At 56.4% G+C, this 10150-nt stretch overlaps 1 protein-coding gene across 1 annotated transcript in view; it reads left to right on the top strand.

Annotated features, from left to right (window-relative positions):
* The window catches only part of FAM53B (family with sequence similarity 53 member B), a 79323-nt gene that overhangs the window by 61951 nt on the left and 7222 nt on the right, over positions 1–10150 (top strand). The window lies entirely within an intron of this gene.

The raw sequence follows: 10150 nt of genomic DNA, 5'->3' as shown, positions 1-10150 counted from the left end.
ATTTCTCCATTTTGCAAACTGGGAAGAGCAACTCAGGTTGCACAAGGAGGCCCCCAGGGAACGGCAGTCATTGTGGCCAAGGTGGGAATCCACCACACGTGGGTGACCTTTCTGAGCCCTCCATCTGGCCTCCGCCCTTGTTCCCGTGCAGGCATTGGGGACGCAGCGAGCAGACTTGTTCCCTGGCCGAGCCCCCCAAAACGCTGCCTGCCAGCCCGTGGGTGGGGGGGTGGGCTTTGTGGTGGGAGGGAGGGTGTGTTAGCTGGGAGGTGAGGGGAGAGAGAGGTTTCTCCAGCGGGGTGATCCTGACTGAGGTGGGGGCACCCCCGGGAGAGCTTAGCACACCCAGTTGGCCTGAATGGGCAGGGCAGGGACAGCCAGGTTCATGTAGGACCAATGCCTCTTTCATTGTGGACACGGGCCAAGGACCTCCCCAGGACACACCCGGTGTGCGACAGGCTGGAGCCGGGTGTCCACACCCCTCGGGGGCGTCCTGGACTCCACACAGCCCTTGGGGCTTGCCCGTCGTCTCCTTCCTTCTGCAGGCTGGCACTGCACCCAGAGCCTGTGTTCGATGCCCCAGGTGGGGCTCAGCATCCCTCATAGGCATGGTGCCTCCAGGGGTGGAGGATGCCCTTGAACCCTGACCTTAGACCTGGTCACAGAGCAAGGGAGTGGGTGTTGTGGCTTGTGACATGGCCAGCTCTGTGGACCGTGAGGTGCCCCTCTGGGTTTGGCCGGGGAGCCCCCACCTGATGCTGTTAGAAGCAAAGGCAATCAGACACTGTCTCCTGGCCTCCTGGGACCTCTTCCCAGCAGCCCTGCCGTGCCCGGCTCAGGGACGTGGGCAGGCCAGGGTGCCAAGTGGATGGTCTGGTCAGTGGGGACAAACCCCCTCCCTGGGGGCCTGCAGCCACCCCATTTCCTGAGCCTGCCCTCTCAGCCTGGCGACCCATGGGCACTGAGTGCGCGGCAAATGAATGGTGGTGTCTGGGACCAGCTGGGGTCCTGGCTTCCTGGAGTTGAGGGGTGCTGGGACAACCCTAAGGTGGTCAGCATAGGCTCTCCTGGCCTCAGGTTTGCCTGGAGTTCAGCCTGATGGTAGCAGGTTTCATTTGGATTTTCCAATATTTGGCCTTGCAGACATGGGGCGTGCATTTTGTTTTCCTCCGCGGCCCTCTGGCCTGGGCCCGCTAGCTGGGAATCAGTGCCGTGTGGCTGTTGCCGTGAAGTCCAGCCTTCCTCCAGGGCCGTTGGTGTCAGTGCAGACACCGCCGGAGCCCATGGTGTGGGATGGATCCTGGCTATGCAGGTGGCCCCTGGACCCTGCTCAGACACTGTCCTTCCTGAAGTCGGGGGCCAGGGGCCTGGAGCTGCAGAGCTTGGAAGAGGGGCGGAACCAAACCAGAGAGGTTGGGAGTGTGAGCCCAGGGCATCCTCTGGGGGTCCTTCCAGCGGGAGGGGGCGCTCGGTCCAGTCTGTAGAGGGCATGGGGGTGGCTCGCTGCTGGAGTCCTCCACGCCAAGGCCTGTTGGAGCAGAGAAACCGGCCAGTTGTGTTTCTGCAAGGCTTGCCTGCCTTTCTTTAGGATTTATGTTTTATCGTTGAGGAGGAGATCTCGAAGAGCGCCTCCCCTCTCCCCCACCAAACAGAAGGGAAATCCAGCCGAATCAGACACTTTGAACTTAATCTGTGCTTCTCATCTCTTTGCCAGGTGTGGATATACGATGACAGGTGGCGAGGGGGTGGGGGGTTCCATGTTCACACGCGTCGCAGCTCCGGACCCCTGGCCTACACGTCCATCCTCGGCATGTGTCCTAACCCTCCCTGGGGACCCAGGCTCTCGCGGGCCCCGGGGGGCTGCTGCCCTCAGACCACTTCTGATAGACAAGCAGCTTCCTTCCCGCCCCAGGCAGGGCTGGGCAGCCGCTCTGAATGGCCGGCACTGGCCCACTTAGACAAGGCTGGCACAGGCTAAGAGACGGGCCTTGTCCGGGTAAAGCTGGGTTTGAGGCACAAAGCTGCCCCAGCCATGGCCTGGGGTCACCCACAAAGCCGGGCAGTGTTCTCCCACAGAGTGAGAGGAGCCCCCCGGGCCAGGCCCCCTCCAGGCGGGCGGGGAGCCCTGCAAACCTCTAGAACAACGAGATATTTTCCAAGGGGTTCCCCCGGCCTGCGTCTGTGAGCGCGCCTACCAGCCCCGGGCAAAGGCCCGCATGGCTGACCGCCCACGTGCAGATGGCTGGCACATGTGTGGGCCATTTGCCACTCAAGGGGCGGCCTTCCCGATGTGTTCCCGTCTTGTGCTTGTGAGAGACTCAGATTTAATTTGGTGATTATTAAGTGTAGGAACCCTGTAGGGGTTTTTTTGTTTTGTTTTGTTTTGTTTTTTCATCTGCACAAAGTACTGTTTTTTGGTAATGCATAAGCCTTATTCCTGCCAATAAGAGAGAGGAAAGTCGAAAAGAACTTTGGTGGAGAAACGTTAAAATGATTTAAGATGGAGATTGTTGCAGCCGTGGAGAGGGTCTTTTTTTTTTGAAAATCAGAGTGACCACTTCAGTAAGATTTGTTTTGGCCTGTGAGTCATCCTTTTTCTTCATTCCTAATTTAGAGTGTCCCTTCCTCTATAATATAAGCACACACATATTTTATTTTTTGATGGTATTTTCACATGTTCAGAAATTAAAACAATACACAAGGGAAGTCTCGCTCCCATCCCCCGTGGCCTCAGGTTAACTCCTTGTTTGTTTCTTGTGATCCTTCCAGAATTCCTTTATGCAAGTACCAGCAAATAATAATGTTCTTGTTTCATTCTCCTTTCTTGTACGGAAGACGGCAGGCTGACATCTAGCCTTCTGCACCTCGCTGTCGTAAATCATAGACCCTGGAAGAGTTTCTGAGTCACAGCCCAGCTGTTGGCTGCCTTTTTCCAGCACAGGAGGGTCTGTTGTGCGGCTCTGCCCCACTTTCTTTTTCCCAGACCCCGGCTGTGGACCCCCGGGGCCGCATGCATCTTTCTCAGCGTTGCTCGGGCCCTTACAGGCGTGTGCAGGTGTATCCTCTGTGGGCACACTCCACGTGCACGCTCCTCGTCCGGGAGCCTGTTGCCCAGGTGACGCCCAGGGGGCCACGCTCCCCGATGATGCTGCAGGTGGTCCATTTATCCACCGCCGCCCCAGTAGATCCTGCTCACACGTGGGTTTTGCCAACCAGAGAGGTGAAAACATGGTTCCTCCGTGTCATTTTAGTTTGCATTTTTCTGGTCAGTTGAACATCTTATAGTTAAAGGTCACTCGTGTGTTCTGCACTGTATTCATGCGCCCTTAAAAGAAAATGGAGCTGTTGCTCTGTTTCTTGATTGTACAGTAGCATGTTATTCGCTTCAGGCATGTCCGACTCTTGGCAAGCCCATGGACTGTAGCCCACCAGGCTCCTCTGTCCATGGGCTTCTCCAGGCATGAATACTGGAGTGGGTTGCCATTTCCTTGTCCATGGGATCTTCCCAACCCAGGGACTGAACCTGGGTTTCCTGCATTGCAGGCAGATACTTCACCTTCTGAGCCACCAGGGAAAGCTCCAAGTGTCCATTAGAGAGGTTGGTTTTGCATGTGCTGCTGCTGCTAAGTCACTTCAGTCGTGTCCGACTCTCTGTGACCCCATAGACGACAGCCCACCAGGCTCCCCCATCCCTGGGATTCTCAAGGCAAGAATACTGGAGTGGGTTGCCATTTCCTTCCCCAATGCATGAAAATGAAACGTGAAAGTGACGTCGTTCAGTCATGTCCGACTCATAGTGACCCCATGGACTGCAGCCCACCAGGCTCCTCCGCGCATGGGATTTTCTAGGCAAGAGTACTGGAGTGGGGTGCCATTGCCTTCTCCGTTTGCATGTGCTGTGAACTGCAAATGTTTGTTTCTGATTTGTTCTTTGTCTTTTGACATTCTTTAACAGCTTTATTGGGATATAATTCACATTATACAGTTCACCCATTTATAGCAAACAACCTTAGTGGTTTTTTGTGTGCTCACAGAACTGTGCAGCCCTCACCACAGTTGGTGTTAGAACAGCTTCCTCACTGCCCCCAAAGAAGCCTCACACCCACTGGCAGTCGCTGTTCACCCTCAGCCACCCACTAATCTGCTTTCTGCTCTTCCTGGATCTGCCTGTTGTGGGTCTTTCCTATAAATGGGATCATACAATAACGCCATTTCTCGTTGACCGGCTTCTTTCCCCAAGCAACGTGGTGACTTCACAGTTCATTCCTGCTGGAGCGTGTGTCAGTGCTTCATTCCTTTTTATGACTGAAAAATACTCCTACCACATTTTATTTATCCAGCTGCTAGTTGACGGGACATTGGGGCGGTTTCCTCTTTTTGGATGTTATGAGCAACCCTGCTGTGAACACTGACGGGCGCGTTTTTGTACGGGCATGTGTCTTCATTTCTCTTGGCTGTATACCTGGGGTGCAACTGCTGTGTCCTGTAACTCTGTGCTTCAACATTTTCAGAAGCTGTCAGTCTCTGTCCAAAGCGCGTACACAGTCTTACATTCCCACCAGTGCCTTTGGTGTTTTTTGACATGTATACATTTTTATCAAATTTATTATTTCTTCTGTGGATCTGAATTTTGGGTTTTAGAAAGGGCTTTCTATCCCAAGACTATAAAAGAATTCTCCTGTATTTCCTTTTAGTGTTTTTATGGTTTTATGTTGCAATATTAGGTCTATGTGGAGTTCATCCTGTATATAGTCTGAATATGGAGTCAGCCTTTTTTTCTCTTTTTTAATATGTCTACTCATTGGTCTCAATATCCGCTATTGAAAATTCCATCTTTTCCTCTCTGCTTTGAGATTCCATCTTTATGACATGCTAACCAGTCCATTCTAAAGGAAGGACTGATGCTAAAGCTCAAACTCCAGTACTTTGGCCACCTCATGCGAAGAGTTGACTCATTGGAAAAGACCCTGATGCTGGGAGAGATTGGGGGCAGGAGATGAAGGGGACGACAGAGGACGAGATGGCTGGATGGCATCGCCGACTCGATGGACGTGAGTCTGAGTGAACTCCAGGAGTTGGTGATGGACAGGGAGGCCTGGCGGAGAAGGCAATGGCACCCCACTCCAGTACTCTTGCCTGGAAAATCCCATGGACAGAGGAGCCTGGTAGGCTGCAGTCCATGGGGTCGCGAAGAGTCAGACACGACTCAGCGACTTAACTTTTCACTTTCATGCATTGGAGAAGGAAATGGCAACCCCCTCCAGTATTCTTGCCTGGAGAATCCCAGGGATGGGGGAGCCTGGTGGGCTGCCGTCTGTGGGGTCGCACAGAGTTGGACACGACTGAAGTGACTTAGCAGCAGCAGGGAGGCCTGGCGTGCTGCGATTCATGGGGTTGCAGGGAGTCGGACACGACTGAGCGACTGAACTGAACTGAACTGAACCTGGGGCTATTTCAGAACATTCTCTATTGCATTAGTCTCTGTGTCCTCGAGCAGTAATATACTCCTAATTATTGAGGCTCTGCAGCAAGTTTTAGCATCTGGTAGGACTAGTCTCAGGGTTTCCCTGGTAGCTCAGCTGGTAAAGAATCCACCTGCAATGCAGGAGAGACCTCAGTTGAATCCCTGGGTCAGGAAGATCCCCTGGAGAAGGGAAAGGCTACCCACTCCAGTATTCTGGCCTGGAGAATCCCATGGACAGAGAAGCCTGGCGGGCTGCAGTCCATGGGGTTGCAAAGAGTGGGGACACCACTGAGTAATTAAGCACAGCACAGGACTAGGCTGTCCTCATTGTTCTTCACGGAAGCTTCCTGATCATTCTCACCTGTTCATTTTTCAGTTAAAAACTCGAGAATCTGCTTACTCTGAGATTGGAGGCGGGGGTCGAGGACTGCTGTTGACATTGCAGGTTGAGATTGTGTTAGATTTATGAAATAACTTGGGGAGAATTCACACCTTTTTGAGGTCGAGTCTTCTGTCCACAAGACAGGATGTCTATTTGTTCAAGTCCACTGTTATGTTCTATGAAGTTTTCTTCTATTTCTCTTGCCAATTCTTGCATTTTTATTCCTAGGGATTTTTACCTTTTGTGTAACTGGCAGGTCTTGCGGAATTCTGAAAGCAAGTTTTGGTTAAAAAGGGCAGTGGGTTTGACCATCTGTATTATAGATTCTGTTCCCAAAGCCGAGCCCCCTGACCCCTTGGCCATACAGTGCTGACCCCTGATGCCTTGGTCATGCAGTACTGTCCACAGAGAGCCATGCCCCCTCCCTCAGCCTGAACACAGTGCAGTGGGCGGAGGAGGGACCGGGGAGATCAAGGTTTGCCAAGTGCCTCCTTGGCTTCCTACGTGGTCTCAATGTAATGAACCCTCCAGACAATTCTGTGACTGTTCTGTGCTGTGCCACCTGGGGTCTCTTCACTTCTCCCAGCCTCAGTCCACCTAATCTGCAGGTGAGGCTGCTAGGCTGATTGGTAATCTGTTCATTTTCCCAGAAAGCCTCGCCTTTCTCTGGAAGCCAATATCAGAACTGGTGGGACTGGTCTCACCTAATTGTTGTTCACAGAGGCTTCCTGATTATTCTCACCTGTTTTAATTTTCAGTTTAAAAACTTGAGAACCAGCCTCTCTTGAGATGGGAGGGGGCAGACATGGAGCTCCTGGAGCGGGGCTGAGCTGGCCCGGTGCTCCGCACTCACGTCACCCTGTGGGTTGGTGTGGCCACGGGGGCCCGGGGGCCCACCATCTGCTCTGGACTTTGGCCCCACCTTCAGTGCCCCTGCGTCCCGGGCAGAGGCCGCCCCTGGAGTCCCCGAGCGTCCCCGCCACACATTGGCCTTGGCCCGCCCCCCCACCCCCCCGCCAGCGTCCTGTGTGCTTTGGAAAGATCTCTTGACTTTTGTCAGGCGAAGAATCTTCTCCACACCAAGCTGAGAGCGAAGTGGTTTCACAAGTCCTGTCCTGAGTGTGTGCTGGCCGGAACACACACCGCAGAATGCTTCATTTCCCAGTTGTGAGCTGCTTGGCGTCAGCGTCCGCACCTCTGTGCAGGCAGGCCATCTGCGCCCCCGCCCCAGGGACCTGGTGTAGAAACAGCCTTCACCACAGTGTAGCCCGGGTGTGGGGTGCTCCTGTGTGGGCTCCAGACCCTATAGGGCCGACTACCGCTCGGAGGACATGACCTCCGGTTTGCGCGAACGCACAAGCTGAGCTCCCGGGGGCCAACCCTGTGGGTCCTTCCTTCCTATCCCACCAGGCTGCTCTCACACCTTCCATGACCCGGCCCCCAAGCCAGGCGGTGGAGTGCGGGTCAAGGCCATGGGGGCCCAGCAGGGTCCACTGGGCTCAGCCTGGCTCCTGCAGGGACGATGCAGACTGGGCTCTAGCGGACGAAGAAGAGCCTGCAGGGCTTGGGTGCTCAGGAGACGTTTCTTGACCTCTGCAGAGGGAAGCCCGGGAAATGACCCAGGAAGTCAGGGCTTCCCAGTAACTGCCAGGGCCGTCCGTGCACCCTTACAGATAGTCCCCGCCCATCCCCGGTTGCCTGATTCTAGAGCCCGTGGTCTGGGAAGAACTTTTGAGTGTCCAGGGCTGAATCCATGGTGCTCCCCGGGGCCTCCCTTTCTGGGCTGCATGGCCGGAGTTTCCCATATTCCCGAGGGCAAGGGAGCAGTCCAGGCTCGAGGAGGCTGCCTCTCACGGGGGTCCCGTAGGTGAGTGTGACAGGGACAGATCAGGCCCAATGAGCAGGAAGTGGTGCTGGGCTCTGCGTCCTGAGCCCGGAGATGAGAAGCCGGGAGTGAGGGGCCGGCTGTGCCCACTGCCCCAGGCCACCTCCAGCCAGACCTACAGCTCTGACCCGGGGCAGCCCCACCACCTGACCCGTCGTTGGGCTCCCAGGCTTCCTGTAAGCGACAGTCCAGCCTTCATGCAAAATTCAGATTTACCAAAGATGGATTAAAGATAGGCCCCAGTAAGCCAGTGTCTTTTTTTTTTTGTCTTATCTGAGATAATTAAAAACAAAAACACAGCACCACCCCAGGAAACCGCACGCCTCACACCGCCTCGGTTGTCACTATGCCAGCCTCCAGCATAAACGAGACTTAGAAAATTTCCAGGCCGCTAGCCATCCTCACGGCCTGGTGTTTTCCCGACACTTGGAGATTCTGCTCTGGAGAAGGCGTCTGTTTGGGGAGGAAATGCCCGGACTCTGCCAGCACCCGAGCCCAGCAGCTCCAGCAGAGGGGCCCCCGAAGCTCCAGGAACCCCGGCCGGGTGGGGACCTGGTCTGGCCAAACTGACTAGCTGGTTGGGCTTGTTGGGATGCCCCTGTTTTTGAGGCGGTTCCCTCAAGATCAGTCACACAAAGCGATCTAGGAAGTTAGATGACCAGAAGCTGGCATCAGGAAAAAGTAAACGTGCCAGGCTGGAAGGCCAGTGCGGAAGAGGGGAGTTGGGCGCTGTCACCCTGCTGTCTGAGCAGGGGGAAGTGCCCGTGTGCCTTGGGGGACCCGGGTCCCGTCCCAGCACAGCGCAGAGAGGACGTTTCACCCGGGCCCGGGGGTGAGGACGCGGGCTGACCCGAAGACAGGGCCCCTCCCCGCAGCCGCTCCTCCCCGGTGGTCCCGACCCATGGACCTCACGGGCTGCCTTCGCGCGTTCCTGTTCGGAAGGAGCAGCGCTGTGGGTGAGCCGTGGAGAGCAGAGCGCTTTCACCTCCCGTCTGAGGTCGGTTCCATGGAAGCGGGGCTGGAGTGCAGAATCTGGTCCCAGAGACCCTGCGGCTCCTGGGAGGAGCCTGTTGGAAGTGCAGGAAGCAGCCAGGCCGGCCACAGCCCAACTCCGGGGAGCACCGTCATGTGACAGAGCACCTGGGGTTGGACCCCCCACCCCAACCCCCGGTCCTGGGCTGCTCCGGGACCCACGTCAGCCCGTCACTGGCCGGGGGTCTGCCTCGGGAGAATGGGCCCAGGGGGGCTGGGGCTGTGCCAGCCAGCACATCGGCACCAGGGAGCAGGCTTCCATAGTCGAGGGGGATGCCAGGAGCCCCCCTTCGCATCCCTTTTCTGGTAGGACCCTTGCGAAGGCCCAGCAGTCAGGCCGGCAAGGACTGTTACATTTCTGGAGCAAACAAGGCAATTCCAGACTCAGGTCCGGGTTCTCTGACCCCATCCGCTGCTCCTCCCTGGGGCCACGTGTACCGTACTCCTGAGGCCTTCCTGGTTCCAGGGGTTCAAGGGCAAGTTGGGGCCCAAGAAACCAGGAGTGAGGAAAACAGTCGGTCCTCCTCAGGGCACTGTCTGCCTCAGGCCACGGCGCCCCCTTGGCCCACCTTGCCCTTGGGCCCGCACTGCCGCAGGCTGGCACAGGGATCCCTGGCCCCTGGGGACAGGATGGAGCTCACAGCCTGCTGCTAGGCAGGGGCGGGGGCGGAGGCGTGCACAGGGAGACGGGGCTGAGTCTGTTGAGTTCGGGTGAGTCTCCCAAGGCGGGGTTTGGTTTTCAGCTGGTAGCTCAAGGCAGAGTTGTCCTGAGCTGGTGAGGGGCTATGAGCTCTTCGCCCCTTGGCAGGGTGGGCACTTGGGGCTGGGTGTGGCTGCAAGTGCCAGGGGGTGCTCTCCCCCACCCAGGTCTGGTGGGCCTCTGCCTGCAGTGAGGGCTGCCTGGAGTTCCCAGGGGGATACCAGCAAAGATCCGCACAGGAGAAGGGGGCCCTTGCTCCTGACTGCAGAGCCTTGGGAAGATTGGATAGGTGTGTGGGCTGCGACACAGCTGGATAGACCCTGCGATATGGCAGGTCTGATGGAAGCAGCTGGACTTTCAGGGCCCTACTCCAAAGTCACTCCAGACTCTCGGGCTGGGGTGCTGACGAGTATCTCCAGCCTCTAGCCTGAGGCCACATGGATGGTCCTCTCTGAGTTCTGTTACCTGGGCAGGCCTGTGCCCAAGTAGGCGGCCCAGCCCTGGGGCTAGGGCTGGGTTTCAAGAGAACAGAGTTTGGCTTAGGGGGACTGTCTGTCCCCCAGCAACCACTTCACGCTGGAATGATGTGTTCACATGGTGCTTTGAACTTGTCCTCAGCTTTGCCGCTTTCCCCAGAGGGGCGCCCAGGCCTCTGGCAGGCCCGTGTAGCATTCTCCCGTGGGTGCT

Source organism: Bos grunniens, chromosome 26 (assembly GCF_055505025.1).
Source record: "Bos grunniens cultivar Pamir isolate PY7600 chromosome 26, Bosgru_T2T1.0, whole genome shotgun sequence".
In the NCBI taxonomy this organism is placed as follows: domain Eukaryota; kingdom Metazoa; phylum Chordata; class Mammalia; order Artiodactyla; family Bovidae; genus Bos; species Bos grunniens.
Note: the sequence above shows the minus strand (reverse complement) of the source record. Positions and strands in the feature narration are given on the sequence as shown.